At 43.4% G+C, this 7,876-nt stretch overlaps 1 long non-coding RNA gene across 1 annotated transcript in view; it reads right to left on the reverse strand.

Annotated features, from left to right (window-relative positions):
• Positions 1-469: 469 nt before the first annotated feature.
• The window catches only part of LOC127413006 (uncharacterized), a 41,850-nt gene continuing 34,443 nt past the window's right edge, over positions 470-7,876 (reverse strand). Inside the window, exons 2-3 of the long non-coding RNA XR_007892516.1 lie at positions 2,778-2,850; positions 470-998 (exon numbers count right to left, since the gene is read on the reverse strand). This is a non-coding gene — a long non-coding RNA (uncharacterized LOC127413006). The remainder of the gene's footprint in view (positions 999-2,777; positions 2,851-7,876) is intronic.

Here is a 7,876-nt window from a genome sequence, read left to right on the forward strand (position 1 = left end):
ATAACATGGATCATCAGGTCTTGCACATTCCTCCATGTCAGCTACATGTCAAATACTAAGAAATTGTAAAAATTCAAAAATTCAGCCTATTAAATAAAAAAATTGCAAAACAGAAGCTTTTTCACTTTTGGTCTAAGACTTGGACAACACTGAGTATACACCGATCAGCCACAACATTAAAACCACCTGCCTAATATTGTGTAGGTCCCCCTCGTGCCGCCAAAACAGTGCCAACTCGCATCTCAGTATAGAATTCTGAGATACTATTCTTCTTAACACAATTGTACAAAGCAGTTATCTGAGTTACCTTAGACTTTGCGTGATGTGTCGCCCACAATGGGGACACATGATACACTGTTTTCTACCACTGAGCTATCCAGGTTGATTGGTTAAACTGGACCCATGAACAGAAGAAGACTTGAAACAGAGACTGGGAGCTCAGAGAACAAAGGGATCTTTTACTGGAGTTATATCTCAAAAAGTAAAAAAAAAAAAAATCAGGAAGCCGTGTTTCACAGGTAAAAATAAACAAATGGCCAAAATGTACAAAATCAGAGAATTAAACTGGCAAAAACTCAGGTGATCTGGGCAGATTGGCTCAAGACTGAACACAGGAAGATCAAACAGGTGAACTTAAATAGGGAAACACACAGGTTTTAACAATCAACATAACGAGTGTGGGAACCAAGGGAACTCAGGACGCTAATGCCAGTTAGAGGTCTGGAGAGACATTGCAGTCTGAGTTATTACAGGAGCCCCTCCTCTAGGAATGGCTCCTGACATTTCCTTAGCTGTGCTTTGGACCCTGGTGGTGGAAGTCCCTGATGAGGCATGGGTCTAGATTATCTCGTGCTGACACCCAGGAGCATTCCTCTGGCCCATAACCCTCCCAGTCCACAAGATACTGAGTTCTCCCACGGACCTGGCGAGAGTCCAGCAGCTGGCGAACAGTGTAGCCTGGTTGGCCATTGATGATCTGGGGAGTTGGAGGAGGTTTCCTTGCGGGAGACAGAGGAGAAAAGATAACAGGTTTCAGATGAGAAATATGAAATGTGGGATGAATGTGCGGACCTGGGTAGGAAGAGACAATAGGAAACCAGGTTAATCTTTTTGAGGATCTTAAAGGGTCCGATGAACCGGGGGGCTAGTTTTCTTGACTCCACGTGCAGAGGGAGGTCCCTTGTTGACAGCCAAACTCTCTGACCCGGCCGTAGAGATGGTCCATTTCTGCGGCGCTGGTTGACCTGCTTCTGCTGTCATTGAGCGGCCTTCAGTAAAGCTGTCTGAGCCCTCCGCCATGCCCGTTTACATCTCTGGACCAACTGAGTAGCTGCCGGTACGTGGACTTCAGGATTCTGTTCGGGAAACAGAGGGGGAGGAAAACCAAATTGGCACTCAAAAGGGGACATGCCTAGTGAGGAGTGGTATAGGGTGTTATGAGCAAATTCAGCACAGATCAGATGAGAGCTCCAAGTGGTCTGGTTGTTAGAGACCAAGCACCTAAGAGTTTTCTCAATCTCTTGGTTGACTCTTTCTGTCTGACCATTCTATTGGGGGTGAAAACCAGATGATATGCTGATGAATGATCCGATGAGGCAGCCGAATGACTTCCAGAACCGGGAGGTGAACTGCGGTCCCCAGTCGGAGACCATGTCTTGGGGAAAGCCATGAAAGCCATTCTGAAAACATGCTGCACGAGGAGGTCTGCTGTCTGGCTAGCTGTGGGGAGCTTGGGTAGTGGAATGAGATGACATGCTTTAGAAAATCTGTGTAGAAAATCACCACCAGAATGACTGTGTTACCTTGTAATCCAGTGACGAAGTCCAATGAAATGTGAGACCAGGGGTGGGTTGAGATGGGTAGTGGGTGTAGCAGAACTTGAGGGTGGGTTCCTTATTTTGGGCACACACCGTACAGGCAGCAACGAAAACACGGACGTCCTTTTGCGTTTTGGGCCACCAAAACTTCCTCTGGATTTCAGAGTGGTTTCAGAGTCCTAGTGGTCCCGGGGTGTCCTGAGGGAAGAGATGCGTGGCCCCACTGTAACACACAAGAATGAGCAAGTTTAGGTACGAAGAGGCACCCCAGAGGGCCGTTAACTGGGTCAGGTTGTTGTCGTTAGGCCCTCCTCACCACTGATTCAACTCCCCACTGGACAGAAGCAACAACTCTGGAACTATGCAAAATTAGCTTTGCCCTCATCCTCTGGTGGATCAATCAGCCTTGACAGAGCTTTGGGTTTAGAATTCATAGAGCCTGAGTGTGAAATCAAAGCAGTTGAAGAAAAGAGCCCATCGAGCCTGGCGTGGGTTCAATCTTTTAGCATCCCAGACGTACGTGAGATTTCTGTGGTCCGTTCAGATGAGGAATGGATGTTTGGCCCCTCCAGCCAATGTCTCCACTCCTCAAACCCAACTTCACAGCCAACAACTCCCGGTTTCCGATGTCATAATTTCTTTCTGCTGGAGTGAGTTGACATGAGAATAGGCACAAGGGTGGAGTTTGCTGTCGCTCTTAGCCCTTTGAGACAAAACTGCACCAACTCCAACATGCAAATCATCCACCTCCATGAAAAAGTGTAACTCGGGATCTGGGAGAGTCAGGATTGGTGCAGAGGTGAACTGTTGTTTGAGGCGGCTGAAAGTTTGGTTGGCCCCCTCGGTCCACATGAAAGGCTTCAATGTCTTCTTGATGAGGGTGGTAAGAGGTTCTGCAATAGAACTGAAGTTCCTAATAAATCTTCTATAGAAATTGGCAAATCCCAAAAATCATTGTACCTGTTTAATGGAGCAGGGTTGGGGCCACTTCAGAACCGCTTGTATCTTTCCAGCATCCATCTGGACCCTGCCACTAGAAACAATGAAAACAAGAAAGGGAACAGTTGGGACATGGAACTCACTCTTCTCCAGTTTGACGAAGAGTTTATTTTTCAAGAGCTGAGACAGGACAAGATGAACGTGCTGGACATGTTCTTCATAACAGAGGGAAAAGATGAGAATATCATAAAGGTAGACAAATACAAATGTATTCAACATATCCCGTAAGACATCATTAACCCTGAGGGTCTGAGGGTGTTTTGGGCCCTGGAGAAGTTTTGACAGACCTTGACATTTGTGCTTTTTTTCAGTTGCTTGAAAACATATTAATGGCTAATGTCTGATAACACTGTATTCAGCACAAACTGGGCTACAATAATATGTGATCAACATGTATGCACATGTTTGTATTTTTGAGAAAATAATGTTTATGCGTTATGAAAAAACAAAAATTTTAAGTCACTGAAATAAGGCCATATAACACATACTAAACATTTGTTCACAAGACTTTTGAGGACTGGATCATGTAGCCTAGAGTTTTTGCTATTAAATGATGTGAAAACCATCCTGATCACTCATTCATACAAAACAATATAGTCATTTAACTTTTGTAAGACACTTTTAGTGTTAGAAAGGCCATATGCGAGGAGGCGTGGATGATCATGAATATTGATGTGATTCACACCTGAGGAGACAAAGACCCCTCCCCTGAGAGAGAATGAATGTTTGTAGCTTATTCACAAAATCAAGTTTAAGTTAAAAGAAGTAATTTGACTATACATTTTCTTTACATAAAGACTTTACTTAAAAACTTTCGACCTACACTACGGTTTAAAAGTTTTAGATCAGTAAGATATTTTAATGTTTTGAAAAGAAGTCTCTTCTGCTCACCAAGGCTGCATTTATTTGATCCAAAATACAGCAAAAACAGTGATATTGTGAAACATTTTTACAATTTAAAATAACTTTTCTATTTGAATATATTGTAAAATGCAATTTATTCCTGTGATCAAAGCTGAATTTTCAGCATCATTACTGCAGTCTTCAGTGTCACATGATCCTTCAGAAATCATTCTAATATGCTGATTTTCTAATATGGGCATATTTACAGCACATTTTACACATTTACACCCGAACAGATATTTGCAAGCGCAAGCTTCGTTGATGATAATGAGGCAGCATAAACACTAGTTAAAATATAATCTAAACATTCATATTATTTTTATATCATATTACATATCATATTTATATCACACAGCATACAATTTAAATACCTGCTTTAGCCGAAACATTTAAATGTAACTAAAACTTGCCTATTAGGACATATTTCAAATTTCAATACTTTGAATACTGGCTGGCAAGTCTGTAAATAGTCCAACTAGTAAAATATGTACATGTTTATATAAAATAGCATGTCAACTAATGTAAGTAAAGACTTATTCATCTGAAATTGTATCCTCGGCTGGATCAAGGCGCTCTTCAAAATGCAAATGTTCATCAGAGTCCCACTCTTCTTCTGAGGAAAATGTGAACTCTTCCTCACTATCCAGGACCATCTGTAGAGCTTCCTCACCTGTGTAGCGTGCCATCTTCCAAACACGCAGGAAAGTGAATGAATGTGATGATGAATTTGATGTTTTTTAAGGCATCGTTGGGGGCGTTTACCATTTGCATTGATCGCCTCAGCACATTACCGCTCTGTTGGTGGGTGGGATCACATTAGCGATAATGAGCTGAGCTAGGAGAAATTGTACATTGCTTTGTTTCATAAAGATTACATTGCAGGAGAATATTTGTTTTAAATATAAAAGTAGACATTTTAAGCTTTCTTTAGACATATGTTTCATGTTTGTGTGATAAGTATTCGCGGAGTTTCACATCATCTCGTGGAGACAGAGACGGCTGAAAGCGCACCCTGTTTATTTTCTTTATTTTACAAAAGCACAAGGTTTTGTTGTTATTATGAGTGTACACAAATAAAAGTAGGCCCTTTATAGTTTCTAATGATGTCTTACACTTATCTGTATGCCCAAGAATAATGGAGTATTTTAAGTTGTTTCCACTGTTATGCGGAAAAAATCCAGCAGGATGCGCCGGCGCGTCCGTCGACCCCAGAGGGTTAATAAATGCCTGGAAGACGGCTGGTGTGTTGACTAATCTGGAGGACATTACCTGATATTCATAATGGCCAGTGGGAGTGTTAAAGGCCATCTTCCATTCATCTCTGGCCCTGACCCTGACCAGGTGGTAGGTGCTTAGAAGATCTAACTTGGTGAAAACTGTTGCTCCCTGAAGGATTCAGAGGGCAGTGTTCATTAAGGGCAGCGGGTATGGGTTCTTCATAGTGATGCTGTTCAAACCCCAGTAGTCAATGCACGGTCACAGACCACCGTCCTTCCCCACAAAGAAGAAACCAGCCACTGCCGGTGAAGTGGATGGATGAATGAGCCCACTTTTAAGAGCTTCCTTGATGTACTCCTCCATGGCAGTTCTTTCTGGGGCAGAGAGGGAGTAAAGTCTTCCCCGGGGAGGACAGATTCCAGGAAGCAGATCAATTGCACAATCATTTGGTCTATGGGGTGTCACAGAGATTGCTCGAGTCTTGCTGAAGACTTTGCAAAGATCTGTATGCTCGGGGGGAACTCAAGATAATTCTGGAGGAACTGTTGAGGTTTTGGAAGCCATGGGCTTGAGCTTGGGGATGACCTGTACCTCCGTGGACAGGACTTGAGACTCAGGAGGAGTAAGGGGTTTGGAGGCAGTCTGCCAATGTCCAGGGGATGTTGACAGTAGCTCGGGAGAATGACAGAGAGAGAGAGATCAGAAGTACAACAGTTAGAACCCCAACCAGTTACAACTCCTGCTGACCTGCCTATGTGTGGGGTGTGAAGAGCAAGCCAAGGAAAGCCTAGGACTAAAGGGAGCTCTGGAGAATGGATAAAAAAAGAACTGTATTCTTTCTTTATGACAACCAACTTGGAAGATGGGTGTGGTGCACTGGCTTACCCGGCCAGAGCCTAGGGGTCTCCCATCCAGAGCAGTGATGGTCAGTGGATTCTGGAGGATGATAGGTGGAATTCTATCCATGAAGTCCATGAAGTTCCTGGCAGCCTCAGAGTCTAATAAAGGCTCAGAGTTTATGATGTTGATCTCCCCAAGCCAATGAAACATCAGTTAGTACCCCAGAAGCCACTGGACGGGGAGGGTGATTACTCTCATGCCAACCCCCCTCTTGTTGGAAGAGAGCTGACTTTTCCCATCAGCTTGGGACAGTCGGATCTGAAGTGGCCTGGCTTACCACAATATAAGCAGCACCTCTCTCTCATGCAGCAGTCTCTTTCGGCCTATGACAGTCTGATCCTTCGAGCACTTCATCCACTCTGATGGCCATATCAATTAAAGGCTCGAGATCAGGAGCTGGGTTTTGGAAGGTTAATTCATCCTTAAGCTCTGGAGACAGGGCACGATGGAAATTAGCTGTCAGGGCTCGTTGGTCCCAACCACTCTCCGTAGCTAGGGTGCAGAACTCAATGGCAAACTCCGAGTCCCTTGAGAAATCTGCAGCAGTTGGTCACCAACCTCTCCTCTACTGGCGGGGTGATGGAAGACCCTCTTCATCTCAGCGATAAAAAATTGGGGACTGCTGCTCTCACAAGGCTGATAATATAGGCTACTGTTTGGTTGTAACTCGAAAGCCAGAGTACACTGGGTAGTGAAGCCTTTGCACCTCTCCGGAATCCCATCATACCTCTCAGGTGCCGATGGAATCTGCTGATATGGACTGAGGAGTCTGGGCTGGTGGGGCTTGAGGACAGTGTTGGCCACTTAAGTGATCAAGGAAATCAGTCAGAATCTGCTCATGTTTGTGGATGGTGGTGGCTTGACCCGAGAGGGCGGCAAGTACTTCCATGGTTCAGTCTTGCTGTAATGTGTTGCCCATGATGGGGATCAAATCTGAGTCTCTGATGTTAATTACACTGTTCTCTACCACTGAGCTGTCCGGATTGACTGGTTAAGTTGGACCCATGAGCAGAAGAAGACTTGACACAAAGAAAATGTACAAAAACAGAGAATTAAACTGGCAAAAACTCAGGTGATCTAGGCAGGTTGGCTCAAGACAGGAAGATGAACCAGGTGAACTTAAATAGGGAAACACACAGCTGTTAACAATCAACATAACAAGTGTGGGAACCAAGGGGACTCAGGACGCTAGTGCCAACTAGTGGTCTGGAGAGACATTGCAGGCTGAAGTATTTCACTTTGTCAGTTCGAACCAGTCTGGCCATTCTCTGTTGACCTCTCTCATTAACAAGACATTTCCGTCCACAGAACTGCCCCTCACTGGATGTTGTTTTGTTTCTGGCACCATTCAGAGTAAATTCTAGAGTTGTGCGTGAATATCCCATGAGATTAGCAGTTACAGAAATATCCAAACCAGCCCATCTGGCACCAACAATCATGCCAAAGGTCCAAATCACCGAGATCACATTTTTTCCTCATTCTGATGGTTGATGTGAACATTAACTGAAACTCCTGACCCATATCTGCGTGATTTTATGCAGTGCATTAGATAATCGCATGGATGATTGTTGGTGCGAGATGGGCTGGTTTGAGTATTTGAGTATTTGAGTAATGAGTATATGGTAACACTTTATTTTGATGGTCCCAAGTAGATATTTAACTTACTATAAGTGACTTATCAACTGGCTTGCTATAGCTAGTAAACAGTGTTTCAACAAACATTCAGTAGACTATCAATAGACTGTATAACAGCAGCAAAATAACAGCTTATTGACTGACTTGCTATAGCTAGTAAACAGTGTTTCAACAAACATTCAGTAGACTTTTAGTAGCCTGTATATAGATCTCTATTAATGACCTACTTACATTATTGTTGAAAACATCAGTTCATTAAAAGGTCATTTATAAAGATCTATATACAGGCTTCTGAAAGTCTACTGAATGTTGTTGAAACACTGTTTACTAGCTATAGCAAGCTAGTTGATAAGTCACTTATAGTCAGTTAAATATCTACTTGGGACCATCAAAATAAAGTGTTA

This window comes from Myxocyprinus asiaticus, chromosome 22 (assembly GCF_019703515.2).
Source record: "Myxocyprinus asiaticus isolate MX2 ecotype Aquarium Trade chromosome 22, UBuf_Myxa_2, whole genome shotgun sequence".
NCBI lineage: Eukaryota > Metazoa > Chordata > Actinopteri > Cypriniformes > Catostomidae > Myxocyprinus > Myxocyprinus asiaticus.